The sequence below is a fragment of the Halichoerus grypus genome, chromosome 5 (genome assembly GCF_964656455.1).
Source record: "Halichoerus grypus chromosome 5, mHalGry1.hap1.1, whole genome shotgun sequence".
Lineage (NCBI taxonomy): Eukaryota > Metazoa > Chordata > Mammalia > Carnivora > Phocidae > Halichoerus > Halichoerus grypus.
The window spans coordinates 94,309,449-94,326,593 of record NC_135716.1 but is presented as its reverse complement, the minus strand read 5'-3'; the positions used below and the strand labels follow the sequence as shown (position 1 = coordinate 94,326,593).

Below are 17,145 nucleotides of genomic sequence, written 5' to 3'. Positions count from 1 at the left end.
GCCACGATATATGATTTCTACGCATCCTCATCATGCTGCCTAGAATATAATCTTCCTGGAACAATCTTTTCTTCTGAGATGAAGAGACTTTGTCAAAGGTAGTGCAACAGCCACTGTCCCTATTCCTTCACCTCATTTTCCCTGTTCCCTCCCTACCCTCTCTTCCTTGGCGACCTCATCTGTTTCTCTATGCGAATGAATGTTATCCCATTCCAAGTCTTCAATCAATGTGTTCTAAAAGGAGAGAAAGCCTAAGAGTATGAGTCAACTTTATTCCTGGTACTGAACCCTGTTTGTTCTCTTGTTAGTTGCCCTGAGGAACAGGAAAGAGAAGTTCAACTTCTATTTCTTGCTATTAAAGGGAAATGAATGGCGGTCAACCCACTTCATTAAATTAAAAGAGATCCCTTTAAAGGAAGGTGTTAACACGCTGAGCTCCTGTTACATACCCATAGAGCATTACAAAATATTTGCTTTATGGTGCCCAACATGTTACAGTTCATCTTGGCATTGGCTTCTGAGGCCAAAACAGACTCAGACTACCCCAGCTGATCAATAGCCATATGGCTAGTGGCCTGGTAGGTGAAAATTCTCACCTTTAACTTTTCCAGGTGTGGAGAGTGTAACAGTGACCTGTCCTCACATGCTTACCTTTTATTACAGTGATTTCTGTGTGCACCTATGTCTCCGTTATAATGTGGCCTTTTTTGAGGAGAGAATCCCTTCTCTCATTCATCTTTGCTCCCCTGCACATCATCAGGTGGTACATTGCACTTGCCAATGTTCAACAGTTGCCTTTGAATCGATCAGTGGAGCAAGACTTGCTAAAGTGGTAACCTGTTGCCTGGCTTTGTGGAAGTCGTTCAACTGTGTGTGCCAGCTCTCTAAGTATTAAAAATCACAACAACAACAACAATTATAATAGGAGTTACCTGTGGAAGCCATGAACAGCAATTCCCCCGACAGCCAGTGACAACAAGAGAAAGGGTAGGGAGTCATGCTGGGAGTCATCGAGAACCCAGCTAACGCAGAGCCAGGGAGCAGCTCTGAGGAATTACATCCAGAACAGAGCTGCTGGAAAACACCCACATTCAACAACAGCATCTCTGACTTTCACTACTTGGCAGATAGCCTCTGAGAGACCTTGCTCCATGCGTTACACAGTGAGTGAGGAAGGGGAGACTCTCTGTGGCCCCAGCCTGTAAACTTGAGAGATTCCCTGACATGAGGATTGCTGAGAGACTGAGCAGATGCAATAGGAATGCCTGCGTTCTACCCTGACTGCCTATTTTGGCCATCTCCCTGCTTTTAGACTCTGCAGTGGAAGGGTCAGAGGCTTTAGCCAATCCAAAGATACAGGAGAAAGATGTGGAATCTACCTCAATGGGTAGGGCCAATTAAGACAAGAAGGGAGTGTTCAGAAAACAAAGTTGCAAGAATCTGGAGTCATAAAGGGGCCAAGTCTTGCTACTCAGTTAACCCCTAAACACTGATGGGAACTTCGTTTTAATGTATGAATGTTGGGGAGAGGTGGCATATGGTAAGAAATCATGGTATCTTGAGTAAGTGGACTTGATTATCTAGCCTCCCGGTTGGCCTTCAGTGAAGAGAATTAGTAACTGTATCTTGACTTCCCTGATCAGCCCTCCCCCTCTCTCCCAGCATCATCTAGAGATCTTTTCAGGGAGAAGCTGTGGAGTCATGTGTCCAGGCACTAGGAACTCTGGGGCTCCCTGAGATTCTTTCCATCCTGTAGAAGGGAACTGGTAGGCCCTGAAAGCCAAGGACTTCAGTTCTCGTACCTTCCTAGTAATGCTGGGAAAGTCCCTTCCTCCCCCTCCCCCCCCCCCCCGCCCCCAGGTGCTCTGTCTTTGCTTTGTGTCTGAAAATACGGAACCGCCTCACCTGCAGAAGGAGACGAGAGGAGTTTGTCCACACTGTTCTTTCCTTATGATCTGCTGTGCATGGCTGTCGCATGGCACATGTACACAGTGAAGCATCCATTCCTTGCCTGCAGGTTCTGAAGTTACCCTGAGCCCAAAGGTTCTGGGGTAACTGCCCTGCTTTAAATCTCGGCTGCTGTAGCTGGTAGGGCTTCCAACCTCTTTGGTTCCAGCCATTCCGTATTGTTATCAGCAGGAGACTCCCAGGCATTCTGGAAGGCTCTGCACGAGAGGAGCAACTGCCGCTGTTGCCGTAGCTGCCTGGACCTACAGCAAAGAGCCAAGAAAAAAATCATTTCACACCCTGTACACTGATTTCCCCCAGAGCTGGCATAGCCAGGCAGTCAACAGAGCCATGTAAATCTTCAACCAGCCTGTCTCCTTCAGTAGCTACAGAAACGGTGTTTGTTACCTTTCAGATTGTAGTAGGTGGGTGAAAATTGCTAGCAACAGTCTGTTTCTGAAGCGGGAGAGCCAACCAGCAAAAGTTTCTTTTTTTTTTTTTAATATTTTTTTATTTTTTTAAAGATTTTATTTATTTATTTGACAGAGACAGTGAGAGAGGGAACACAAGCAGAGGAAGTGGGAGAGGGAGAAGCAGGCTTCCCGCTGAGCAGGGAGCCCCATGCGGGACTCTATCCCAGGACCCTGGGATCATGACCCAAGCCGAGGGCAGACACTTAACAACTGAGCCACCCAGGCGCCCCCAGCAAAAGGTTCATAGAGGAGAAGGCAGCTTCCATCAGAGGGGTTTGTCTCTTATTGCTGCTCTGAGTCCTTTGTGGCCTCAGAGAGCAGACTTGCCCCCGAAGAAACTGGAAGTCCAGCTGCCCTTTTAGATTTAAACCTGCAAATCAATGCATAATGCATCTAAGTATAGCTGTTCAGAATCTTAGTAAAAAAGAATTATTCTGTAACCTGAAAAAAAGATTAACCTCAGTTCAAGAAGGAACATAGAGTCAGTACGGGTCGACCCTGAAAACTTAGGAAGAAAGAGGATCTATGAGGCAAATCCTGATGGTGTTTATCCAAGTGTTTTTAGGTGAGAGGTTACGCTGGTCTGTTCGGTTTTGGAAGCAGGTAAATTGCTGCTTTGGAGTTGGATGGATTTTGTTCTATCAAACATTCACGCATAGAATAGACATCCTTATTTCTAGTTCCACGCTCCGTAAGCAACCTGCTCTTAGAATCAGATTTCCAAGTGTTGGTCACAGGAAAAGAATGTTTTTATTTATTTATTTTATTTTATTTTTTATGTTTTAAGTGATCCTAATGAGGGGCTTCAACTCACTACCCTAAGATCAAGAGTTGCGTGCTCTATTGACTGAGCCAGCCAGGCACCCCAGGGTATGAATGTTTTAGCCCTTAGCTATTATATTTCTTTCTATTTATATTCATAATTTTCATTATGAATACACTGGTGTTCTGGATTTGAATACCAGGCTCTGGGAGCGTGAGTGCTTTGGGAGAAGAATTTGCGATCTGTGTGTTAACAGATTGGATTTCTAAGCCTTTAGGGCTAAGGACCAGAACCTCACTCTGATGAAAGATAAGACCATACCATGGAGGACCTTTTGTGGTTCCTGGAAACGCCTTGACTAGCCAGTGATCAATATCTTTACTACTCAAACTGCCAAAGTTATCAGGGTTTTGTCTATATTCAGGGACTGGCAGGATAGAATTATGTTTGGGATCCTGGTCTGGAGTCAGATAGACTTGGTGTATATCCTTTCTTTCACTTCTAACTTAAGCAAATTGCATAATCTTTCTGTGCCTCAATTTTCTCATCTGTGATTTGGGCATTACAGAAGTGTCTACTTGATGGAATTGTTAGGAGACAATGAGACAGCATGTTAAGCACTTTATGTATACTAGGCCCTTATGTAATACCTAACATAAAATGTTGCTTAATAAATAGTAGTTACTCTTCTCTCTAGAGCTCTCACTAGATGCTAGGCACTGTGCTAAACATTAATATATTTACCCAAAATAAAACAGTTGGCAAGTGGTAGATCCAGGCCAAACCTAATGTATATGACTACTCTGATGGTTTAACAAACACAGCAAAACTTGAACTTCCAAAAAGTATTGTCTCCTTCAAAGGAATAAATTTGGAAGACTGTGTATTTATTCCTAAGCCTATTCAGGACTCCTCTCTTGAACTCATCTGGACAAATCTTTGTTCTTTTTTTTTTTTTTTTTTTAGAGGCGAGGGGCACTGAGGGAGAGGGAGAGAGAGAATCTTAAGCAGGCTCCATGCCCAGCACAGAGCCCAGTACTTGGCTCGATCATGAGATCATGACCTGAGCCGAAATCAAGAGTCAGATGCTTGGGGCGCCTGGGTGGCTCAGTCGTTAAGCGACTGCCTTCGGCTCAGGTCATGATTCCAGGTCCTGGGATCGAGCCCCGCATCGGGCTCCCTGCTCCGCGGGAAGCCTGCTTCTCCCTCTCCCACTCCCCCTGCTTGTGTTCCCTCTCTCGCTGTCTCTCTGTCAAATAAATAAATAAAATCTTTAAAAAAAAAAAAAAAAAAAAGAGTCAGATGCTTGACTGACGGAGCCACGCAGATGCCCCAAATCTTTGTTCTTTAAGAGAAGATTTGATCTTCCTTAATAACCAAAACTTACTCAGTGCCAAGCCCAGTAAGCAAAGTGGAGAATTACAGTGGGACATGCTATCTTTGGCCTAAAGATGTGGCTGAGAAATCAATTCCACAGAAGTAGCAAATACCTTTCTGTCACAAAGCATTTTCTATCACGGTTGACTTCACTTTCCTATCACATTGGTTTTGTATGGAATGAAGTAAGAAAATATGTATTATTATTTGTAAATTAGGTTAGCTACAAATGGGCTAAATTATTGTAACTAGTTAGCAGATTAATACAAAATAAAGAAAGTTTGCCAGCGAAGGCCTTGTCTTTTTAACAGTTCTATCATTGACATGAAAATATGCTCATCAAACAAAGTTGAGAATGAGTGATTTTTTTAAAAGGAGGGCGATTGAAAATTTAGTTTAACAGAGTTAAATGTAAGATCCTGTACTTCAAGCTAGAAAAAAATAACTGCATGTACAGAATATAAACAATATAGCCTAGAAGAAGTATGTCAGAAAAATGCTTGGGGAGCACCTGTCTGACTCAGTCAGAACAGCATGCGACTCTTGAACTGTGAGTTCAAGCCCCATGGTGGGTGTAGAGACCATTAAAATAAATAAATAAAAACTTTAAAAAAATGCTTGGAAGCTTTAGTAGATATGAACTTAATCTAAGCTAGTGACTGCCAAGAAAAATACTAAGATATTTAGCTGAATTAAAGGAAGCATAGATTCTAGACGAAGGAAGTGATATATCCACTCCACTCTGCTAATTGGATTTCTAAAAGCTCCAACTTAAGAAGCTACAGTTTGAATCTGACCAAACTGAACTGCATTCAGAAGAGAGTAATCATGGTAAAAGAATCTGAGAAATGTTGAATGGTTAGGAGATGTGTTGTTTGAAGGTGAAAATATTGGGGCCATGAAAGAGTCCTTTAAATATTTAAAGTGCAATCATACGGGGAAAAGATTCAGTTCATTTCATATGGCAGCAATTGATGGGATAAGAAAAGTGGGTGGAAGCTTCACTGAGATAGATTTTTAGTTCAAAATACAAAAGAAGTGTATAAAATTTTGACAAAAAAACTAAAAATGAAATGAGGTTTGGGGAAAAAGTTTGCCCATCGCTTGAGGTGCTCCCGTAGAAACAGAAAGTGAACTAGTTCTTTCCCCCTAAGAAAGGACTTAAGCCTCTCTAAAAGGATAAAGATCCTATTTATAATCAGCACCATCATCCAAAAGCAACTTTAAAGCACCCTTATGTTTTGTGTAGCTAGAGCCACCAACTGTCCTGATTTTCCCAGGACTGAGGGGTTTCTTGGAGTGTGGGAGTTAGATTGCTAAAACTATAAAAAGTCCCATGCAAACCACAGCAAATTCATCACTGCAGAGCTGAAAGAGTTTTGGTTAAAGAATGTCCTTTAAGTCATGTTGAAACACACGTAGAATATACACAATCAAGCCTTCATTGAATCAACACATGAATTAATGAAGGCATTGTCATTTATTTTCCATATAAATAAATTTTCCAGGTATCTATTTATTTTTTTTTAAGATTTTTTAAAATTTTATTTATTTATTTGACAAAGAGAGACACAACGAGAGAGGGAACACAGGCAGGGGGAGTGGGAGAGGGAGAAGCAGGCTTCCCGCTGAGCAGGGAGCCCGATGTGGGGCTCGATCCCAGGACCCTGGGATCATGACCTGAGCCGAAGGTAGACGCTTAACGACTGAGCCACCCAGGCGCCCCAATTTTTTAAAAAGATTTTATTTATTTATTTGAGAGAGAGAGAGATTGAGAGAACGAGTGGGGGGAGGGGCAGAGGGAGAAGCAGACTCCCTGCAGAGCAGGGAGCCCGACTTGGGGCTCGATCCCTGGACCCTGGGGTCATGACCTGAGCCAAAGGTAGATGCTTAACCAACTGAGCCATCCAGGTGCCCCAAATTTTCCAGATATTTAAAGTTTACTCTTTAAATACCAAGAAATTTGTATGTATTAGATTTTAAATGTCTGAAAATATATTACATAGTTCCCCGTGCTGTTTATCAGACAATATGGAATGTAGATGTCTTTGTTTGAAAATATATTAGGAAAGAGTTGGGATTGGAATATAGAGCAGTAAAGCAAAATAGGTCGGACTTAAGTTTTGAAGTTTGACAGAGGTGGCCTTGAACTTGCCTCTTCTGTCCACTGTAGCACATCAAGTCATTTAATCCATGTCTCAGTTTTCTCACCTGTAAATTGGGGATAATAGTTACCTACTACCTAGAATAGTGCCCAGTAGACCATAGTAAGCACTCAGTAAATGGTAGCCATTTTATCATCATTGTTAATAACCCCAGAGTTATTTTCTGGACTAAACAGCTGTAGCAAGTTGCTCTGTCTTCTAGGTTATCTGAATGGACTCTGCTGTCTGCTATCAGAATCTCTGGTTTGTGTACTTGATCTCTTTATTTTATACACAATTGAATGACTGTGTGAGGGCACTTAAACTTCTGAAGGAACAAAATGCATGTACTTTTTGATGGCTATTTACTCACTGATATCTAGTCCCTGGACTGTATTCCAAATACTTGAGAGTTTTGGAAACGTTACCTACCTGTAAGTGTGGCATTGCAAAAATCAGTCAGTTAATCTGCTTACTTAACCAGCAGTTTGAAGTTTAAATGATTTTCTTTTTTTTTTTTTTTAAGATTTTATTTATTTATTTGACAGAGAGAGACACAGTGAGAGAGGGAACACAAGCAGGGGGAGCGGGAGAGGGAGAAGCAGGCTTCCCGCAGAGCAGGGAGCCTGATGTGGGGCTTGATCCCAGGACCCTGGGATCATGACCTGGGCCGAAGACAGACGCTTAACCAACTGAGCCACCCAGGCGTCCCAGAGGGTAACATTCCTAAAGCACAAGAATGAGACTTTTTAGTCCATAATTGCTTTTCCCTGGTAACTTTACCCTTGATCCTGTATGAAAAAGCAGTAGATAAACATGCGTGGGAGATTCACAAGGAGAAGGGTTGAAAACAAGAACATGGAGGCACACTTAATATGGCTGCACTGACGTTCTCTATCCTCTCTCTCCTCCTTCTACCTGCAGATTTAACCATGCCAACACAGATCTGTGGGTCATCACTTAACCAACTGCACTCCTCCTCACAGGACTGGACCGAGATTACCCATTAAAATTGTTCTCTTAAATCCATACCACTCCCCTTCAGGTGTGCCCTAGGAGGGAGGAAACACTTCGGAAGAGTAGATAAAGTCAAGCACACTGGCATCATTCACATATCTGTCAGAAAATTGTGGAATTTAAAAAAATCTCTTGAGGGAGGCCAAAGTTAACCTGTTTGAAACTGACCACTGGGAGTTGGCCTTCTGTCTAAAGGTTTGGCTGTAAGTAAACAAACAACAAAAAAAATTAAAGACCTTGTTTTTGATCAGACTGTTCAAAGAAAGACTTTTGTAGGTAAAAGTTCACTAGGTTGAAACAATAGAAACATTTGAGAGGGAATATTGCCTTCAGCCTGAGAGCAGAGGTCTTTGTTCACCTTTGCTGGCCTCTTTCGAGAGCGTGGATGCGATTTGCTTCACCTCTCAGAATATTTTGCATGTTCATTTTTGATATTTGGAGAGTCAGGAAATACTATGTTCAGCAGTTGGGCATTTAGGTCTAGGAAAATCTGGCAACAACTTTCAGCAGGGTTGGTCTTTACTTGGCAAATAACCTCTTGAAGAATTTTTAATGATTAAAAAAGCAAGAGGAAAAAAAGAGCAGAAACTCTCTCACTCCCATGGCTCTGTGTCGATCCCACTGTAGATTCTCAAACTGCTTCTAAAAACCACCCAGAAATGAAAAAGTAGCCAGCCTAGCCCTTCCCCTGATTTAAGCCTTACCTTTTTTTTTTTTTTTCCTGGAACTGGATTTATTGAGTGAATGGCTATTTTAACTCCCTTCCTCCCCATTCCGCGCCTTCCCCCTTTTAACCTTTAAGAGATAGAAAAATGAACTTAATCCTTAATTAATGAAGTTCTAAGTGAGAAAAGGCCAAAAATAATTACTCTTTCAAGAATATTAAGGTAATTACATGTCCAGGCATTTGCCTGTTTGTTCCAGGTGTGGCAAGCGTATGTCCTAAATTTTCAGGGCAAGATTTTATATATCTTCTCTCAGAAGTCCTTTACTCCTCAGATTATAAAGTTAAGAAAATTTTCAGTTTGTAAAATATGATTATTTTAGCTGTGGCTAAATAATCCCACAAAAGACTGCAGAAGGGAGGCCAGCAAAATTAAGTGCCCTGACCTCTCCCCCACTGTAAGAGAAAGTCTGAGGTTGGAAAACAAAATGAGATGAGTGATACTAATTGATCAAGTTATATATTTTTTGTACATTCCTGGTTTTAGCTCTGTTAAAAATAATGATATGGAAAGCTGTTCGTTAACCTTAAGACTAAAATTGTCAGTTATTTTACCAGCAAAATGGGTTTATTTGGGAATAATGGAGAATTGCGATTTGAGGCACGGAAGCTATGACAAAACCATAGGAAAGTCCAACAAACAAAGGAGAGGAATCTTATTTTATGGAGAAAAAAGAGGTTGGAAGGGGTTGTTTTGAATGACAGCCCATTGAAAGAAAGCAAGAGTGCAGGGTGATGATGTTTTCTCATTGGCTGGGTTGCTGGGGTACTCAATTTCTTGAATGAGATGCAATGCATGTCCTTTCCTGTTGGAACCTGTAATTGATGATCCTTTCCTGTTGATTCTTCTTTTGGGGCCTGTAATCGACAATTCTTCCTCTAAGTAATGTAGGGCTCCCCCTTCCAGCCTCCCATTCTAGACTCCCAAGTCCACTTTAGTGAGGTTTCTTTTTATTAATTTTCACATGTTTTAGACTGAGGGAAAGCTGTTGAAATACAAATAGTTATCTTATCTTCTACCGTCTATGACATCTTACCAAGGTAATAACAAGTCATATCCCCTGTATGATTTTAATGCACACTGAAAGAACAGGGCATAACACAATTACTGCTTGAATTATCCTGACCTCCATACTCTAGTGTAAGTAGAGAAAGGAGAGGAGTATTGGTTCATGTCCCTTCTGAGTGTCCTCCTCCTAATTTGGGAATTACATGCTCTTCCCAGGTACCCAATGCATCATCTGCTACTCACCAGCTATTTGCTCCATCATGGACCACCACTCACGTAACTGCAGATCAATGCCCCAAACTCCTGGATACAGTTCTCTTATAGGATGTTGTTCCCTGTGATGGGTGCAGCATAAGAGTAAATGTGAGGCAGGGCACGCTTCTGTTTACTCTTTCATCCCTTTATCCTCCACACCTCCATCACACAAGGTAGTGTAGGCCTATTAGACTTAGGAAATGGTTGGAATAACTTAAGGAAATCACAGTGTGGAAAGAGAAAAAAAAATTTAAACTGAATGCGAAATCTGCTGTAATCACCCAACTCACAGTGCATTTGATAGGTAGGAGCTCTATTTAAACTGCCTTCCTGATAATCCCATCAAGACTTCCACTTAATATCATTAATTAGAAACTTAGACTCCGGGCCAAACAGACCTGCTGCTTCAAGAGCGAAGTCCATATTCTACTCTCGAATTTCTCATGTCACTCTGGTTTTAGCCTAGTGAACCCACAAAAGAGTGCAGAAGGGAGGCCAGCAAAATTAAGTGCCCTGACCTTTCCCCCACTGTAAGAGAAAGTCTGAGGTTGGAAAACAAAATGAGATTAGTGATACTAATTGATCAAGTTATATATTTTTTGTACATTTCTGGTTTTAGAGTATCAAGGGTAGTTCAGCTAAGTAACCTTTATTTTTTTAAGATTTATTTCTTTATTTGAGAGAGAGAGAGAGAGATAAAGAATGGGGGAGGGGCAGAAGGAAACAGAGAGAGAGAATCTCAAGCAGACTCCCCACTGACTGCAGAGCCCAACTCAGGGCTTGATGTGGGGCTTGATCCTACAACCCCAAGATCATGACCCAAGCCAAAATCAAGAGTTGGATGCTTAACCGACTGAGCCACCCAGCCGCCCCTAACTAACCTTTACAATCATCCCGGGAAAGTGAACAAAACATTACACCTTTGCCAGGAGATTGCCTTGTAGATAACCCAATCTATAATCTTTCTACCCTACCTTCAAGTCTGAGAGCCCTGCCATTTCCTAACCTCTGCTGTTTGGCGGCCTGCATATCTTTGGTAAGCTCTAGTCATTACCCATGGTGTTGGTGTCATCCCAGGACCTGTCCCAGTAGTTCATTCTTCAAGTCTGTTATCCAGTCAAAACAACCCAGATACTTTAGACAATTCCCGCAGATGGACCAGTCGTGGTTCCTAGGTGCTATAGCCCTACGGAAGAGCCCAGATGGGCATATTAGACCTCCCGCTGTGATCCCTGTTTGTCTCCTCTGTGCTGTGAGTAGCACATACGCCTCTTTATTCTTAATATTGCCTAACCGGTAACTGTTGGAACACAAATGCGTGCACACCTTTCAAGGGCAAATGTTAAATCACAGAGACAATATAAAACCTAAAGCTCTCAAACTGCCTGCAAAGCAAATTCTTCCTGAAGACATATCTGATCTGCCTATTGTTGTTTTTTTTATGGTCTTTAAATGATTTTTAATGTCTTTAGAATGGGGAAGCAGTTCCCATTTTCCCCCAATCTCTACTCTTCACTATTATTTACATCCAACTGCATCACCCATTTATATACTGGCCTGGCCTTTGAAAATGTTTGAGTTTGAGATCCCTGCATCTAAACCCACAAGGAGATACACATTTTCCTAATTACCCTATAATATGTAAACATATCTCCTCTCTCCCCCTTCCGCTTTTAAACCTTGCCCCTTGGACCTTCAAGTTATAATAGGCCACTCCCTAAGCCATTCCCAAACCATGTGAAGTTTTTGAATGTTCCTTTAAGGATCTAGGTAAGTCCTGAGCAGACTTCTCTTCCCGCCCCCCGCCCCCCCCCCGCCCCCCCCAGCCTTTGAGCTACTAGAGATAGAGGGAAGGTTTGATTCTTCGGGCCACATTAATAGTAGCTATTTTCCAAGTTCTTCCTTGGCATTCTCAGATATTGTTTGGAATACTGATAACTCAGCAATAATTCCTTCAGGATTTAGTTTAATACTTTTTCATTTCCTCTTGTTGTGCCACCATACATTTTCATGTGTTGAACAAACATGTACTGAGCTCCTGCTATGATTCGGACACATTTGCGCTGGGAATAGAGCAATGAAGAAAACAAAGCTCCCTGCCCTCATGAAGCTTACATTCTAGTAAAGGAAACAAGACTTCTGGAAAGATGGCAGAGTAGGAGAATCCTAAACCCACCTGTCCCATGGACACACATAGAAAACAGCCACATCAGAAACCCATAAAACAAACAGAAGACTGGCAGAACAGACTTTTCACAGTTAATCGTAGAGAGGAAGCCATATCTATAAAAGAAACCATTTCAGTAACCACAATAGAATCCCTATTGTTAATGTCTGTAATGCTGAAGATTTAATAGACTCTGACTTTAATTTGGAATTATCTCATTCATGTAATCAGGAGATTTTATCTCAACTCAAGTAAAGTAATTGCATGTTGTTAAATACCGACTTAGTAATAAAATGGTCAAATGGAACCAGTCTGTGACTAGTTAGCTCAATAGATAGGGACAGGTATGACGACATCAAGGTCATTAACTCTTGGGCTTACTCTACGCACGAACTAGTTAGTATCTTTCAGTCTCGTTGCCACAGACACTTTGCTAACCTGGGCGGTCCTCCTCCAGAGGCATGCAGTTGGAAACAAGAGAAATCAGGGGATGATAGATTAGGTGTCTTTAGCACTGTTAGAAAAACAATTTAACGTCCACATCCTGATGATGGTGTTTTAAGAGGACTTCTGGACAATAGTGTCATTATGATCAAGCGTGGCCCAGGGCAGTCTTCAAGCTGAAAGCTCTCCAGGCTTCCTTCTGTCTTCACCAGCCAGGAGAATCATGAGGGAGTTCTTTTCCTTGGATAAGATCCTCGAGATAGGATGGCAGTCCTTTGATTTCTGCACTGCTTCCGTGGTGTAGTCAGTCTGCAAGAGAGTTTCTGAATTAGACTATTATGCCAGTCATTTTAAGAGCATAACAAATATGATGGGGGTGTTTTGAGAACTTTAGCTGACACATTCTTGTATTCAGGCATGTCTGGAGGACCTGGCTGCCAAGGTTCCATATATGTGAAGAGTTAAAAAAAGAGCTCATTCTAATGGAAGAGAGGACCGCAGGACAGGGTAAACCACAAGAGAGGAGTGACTCTGGGCAGAGACCAGATTCATGTTTAAAAGGAAACTAAAATAAAGGGCCTATAAAACCCAAAAGAGTCATTTCCATAAAATCTCTGAGTCATCGGGACCTTAAAACAGCCCTTCCAGGTTGACCGTGTCACTGTGTGGAGAAAAAATGGGGTAAAGAGTGCTTTTTCCGGGTGGGATTTCTATTGCAAGCATTAAGAAGCTGAAATGGTCAACATTAGGGCCCCCAAAGAAGCAGGGGCAACATCACCCTTCAGGGAGCATTGGTGACGTAGTAAAGACATCCATACTTCGGTGCTTTGGCCCTCGCATCAGTGTGTGTGTACAGTTTGGCTTAAGGATGACAGGAGGGTACCTGGGTGGCTCAGTCGTTAAGCGTCTGCCTTCAGCTCAGGTCGTGATCCCAGGGTCCTGGGATCGAGCCCCGCATCAGGCTCCCTGCTCCACGGGAAGCCTGCTTCTCCCTCTCCCATCCCCCCTGCTTGTGTTCCCTCTCTCCCTGTGTCTCTCTCTGTCAAATAAATAAATAAATAGATCTTAAAAAAAAAAAAAAGGATGACAGGAGATTGCACTGAAGTGAAGTGGAAAGGAAAGAGTACCTGTAGGAGTGGTTAAATGTAGTAGTTAAGACTGTAATTCCAGAGATTTCTCACTGTCGGAGAAGGGAGTTATAAATGTATGGAAAGGGGGAAGGCTGGGATGAATCCTGCAGTGCCGGACTGAGCACATTGTTTCTAAGTGTGTGTGTGTGCGTGTGTGTGTGTGTGTTGGGGGTTGGGGAGGTTGTCTTCCGAGAGGACCCACCAGCAATGACACACTAGTGCCAATTAGCACACCTAGAATCCAAGTCTTTCTAAATATTCTTCTCCACTCACAGAATCAGAGCTTAGAAAAGTGGCTGATTTCAAGACTGGTGCTAGGAGAATACTAGGAAAACCTGGACCGTCTTATTGTATGATAAAGTTAGGAAGCTCAAGGAATTTTAGGGACATTTCAAAAGGACAGTTTGAAGGGATTCCCACTAGCTGTATCAGGGACAATTTGAGTATCATAATAAATAGTGTCAATAACAGATTAGAACCCATTGAATAAAATAGGACTCTGTGAGTCCCTACTGGTATAAATGAACAGACAAGCAAATCATGGAGAAAGGTGTATTTTTCCTTACAGTAGAATACCAACTAAAAAATATAAAAGGAATGAAAGAATTATGAAGTCACCATTTGGCCATCATCGTAGTAATAATTGAGTCAAGCAAGAATCATCAATGCATGCTAAAACTAGTGGGTAAAGTTTGATGAGGGATAGGATATGTACATAGTGTCAAAGTATCTCCCCACAAGGCGCTTGTTAATGATGAAGGGAAAAGCAGTAATTTTAAAGTGGAGAAAATGTAACCAAGTCATTAAAGGTAACTTCAATAGTAATGGAACAAATCAACTACTATTATGTACTAAGAAGATCACAACGTCACTTCTGTGGTATTTCTGCTAAGAATGCATAACCTGAATCCAATCATGAGGAAACATCAGACAGCCCAAGTTGAGAAACACTCTACAAACAACTTGCCTATAACTCTTCAAATATGTCAAGGTCATGAAAAACAGAGTATGGAAGATCTAGTCTAGATTAAAGGAGACTGAAGATACTTGACAGCTGAATGTAGATCTTGACAACAATGTATGATCTGGAATTTTCTTTTGCTCTAATGGGCATTGCTGAGACAATTGAGCAAAGTTTGAATGAGGCCTGTAGATTAGATAGTTTTATTGAATCAATACTGACTTCTTAATTTGCATAATTATACGGGGATTATGCAAGAGAATGCCCTTATTGTTTGGAAATACACACGGAAGTACTTAGGGGGGAAGGGCATCATGTCTACAACTTATTCTTTTTTTTTTTTAATTTCTTTATTTGACAGAGAGATAGATAGCACAAGTAGGCAGAGCGGCAGACAGAGGGAAAGGGAGAAGTAGGCTCTCTGTTGAGCAGGGAGCCCGATGCGGGGCTCGATCCCAGGACCCTGGGATCATGACCTGAGCCGAAGGCAGCCGCTTAACCAACTGAGCCACCCAGGTGCTCCTACAACTTATTCTTAAACAGAAAAAGGTTTAGAAAAAATTATAAATAAATGCAGAGAGTACACAAGCACGCACAAGTTTGGCCTAGGTTGCTAGGAGAAAGAATTGAAATTAAGAAGCATTATTTACATGACTAATCAGAAATTCTGAGAATATGCCTCAAAGCCCTTTTTATTTGGTGCCTGGTGCCAATTTATGATGTAAGATAAGGTAGCAGCCCAAATGGCAGATAGTCTTGAGTACCGGTGAGTCATTCTCTATGTCTGAGACACCTATAGAACACTCTTCTAACCAATCAATTTAACTTACCTCAACTTCAACACAACAAGCTCCTCTACCAAAAATTCTTTCTTTTTTTTTTTTTTAAGATTTTATTTATGTATGAGAGAGAGAGAGAGCACGAGCAGGGGGGAGGGGTAGAGGGAGAAGCAGACTCCCCACTGAGGAGGAAGCCAGTTGTGGGGCTCGATCCCAGGACCCTGGGATCATGACCTGAGCTGAAGGCAGACGCTTAACCAACTGAGCCACCCAGGCGCCCAAATTATTTCTTTCTTTAACTTTCATATTCAGATTGAGTTATTGCAGTCACAAATTCCATGCAACTCTCCTCCTTGAGCAGTAGATAATCGATTTACTGATGACCAGGTTTAATCCAAACAAATTCCAAACACTTACCTTAATATCGGGATAAAATATTTTGGACCTAAAAGTCAAAGCTGATTAAGAAACAGCACAGACTGAACCACCACCAACCTCTCTTTGCTTTATTATTTGTTTGCTCTCTTTGCTCTATTATTTCTATATCACTCATGGGCAGGAAGCAGCCATCTTGAAATACAAATTTTACTTGTTTCTTTAAAAAAAAAAAGAAAAACAAATAGATGGTTTATTCTAAGAATGTACAGGAACTTATATTCTAAACGTCCACAAATACATACTCCAGAGACTCTTATCACCTCAGAACCCTACTACAGCTTCTCTTTAATCTTTTTAAACATCCTGTTACATAAATCGCAGCTGCATCTATAGCAGGAAAAATAATAAGATAATAATTGCTCAAACATCAAAAGCGCTTGGGTGGGTCTTACATAGACCTTTAGTCTTCTCTCCCACCAACACCACGTTCTTAAATTTTTTTTTTTTTTTTTACCCACCCACATTAATGTATTTTTTGTTTGTTGTTTCCTTTTCCCTGAGTAATTACTATGAAATTTTGCCAGGTCAGAAACTGTTCCCAGGAAGAGACCCTGAATATTAAGAAAGCAGACAAATAGTACCTGAAGATAAGATGTGACTCTTTCCAGGCCTGCCCCTCCTTTGATTTCTGTCTCCATTTGAATGTGATTAATTGGTGGAATTGCACGTCCTCAGTGTTGTATGAGAGTTCCCCTGCCTGACCTATGCTAGGAATTTCCTATTCACTTTAACTTAACTGTACTTATCACCAGTATTATGGTAAGAACCACACAAATTGTTTTATGAGGGCTGTGAATCTAATATGTGTATTCCTCCAGCAAGCATTTCTTGATCATATATTAGAGTTAGGAAGAGTTTTAGAAGTCATTTTGCTTGACCTGTCTTCCAACGCCAGCATTTCTTCCATAATTTTTCTGGCAAATGGTCACCAGCCACGACTCGGTTATTTATTATGAAGAGGAGCTCCCTATGGTGTTGGGCAGCCCATTTCATTGCTGGACAGCTCTCATCATAATTCTTGCTGCTTGCTGTGTTCTTTGCGACTTCCACAGAATATGTCTACCCTTCCTCCATATGCCAACCCTTCACACATTGGGTGGCTGCTAATTTTTCCTAAGTATCATCACTCATAATGATTTTTTCAGATCACGTTGAGTGATGGATAAACATCCAAAAGTTAATAGTAGTTAACTTGGGAAGGTCCGATTGTGGTTATTTTAAAAATTTCTTGCTTGTATGTAAATTCTAATTTTCACAATAAATATTTACTTTAATAACTGACAACGTTAATTATTTTTATTGGGCTTATTCTATGACAGTCCTGGAATGCATATGTAATTATCCTGCAGTAACCCTGAGAGATAGGAACTATAATTGTCCCCATTGTACAGATGAAGAAACTAAGGCATAGAGGGATTAAATAATTTGCCATGGTCAGAAGGTAAGTGACTGAAAAGAAATTGGAACCCAGGTTTACCTAATTCTTGACCACTCCTCTTATAACAAGAAAAACAATT

At 41.3% G+C, this 17,145-nt stretch overlaps 1 long non-coding RNA gene across 1 annotated transcript; it reads left to right on the top strand.

Moving 5' to 3' along the window:
- On the top strand, positions 1–7,733 carry LOC144381754 (uncharacterized). The gene is made up of 2 exons (XR_013447536.1): positions 1–98; positions 7,629–7,733. It is a non-coding gene; the product is annotated as an uncharacterized LOC144381754 (long non-coding RNA).
- The last annotated feature ends 9,412 nt before the right edge of the window (positions 7,734–17,145 follow it).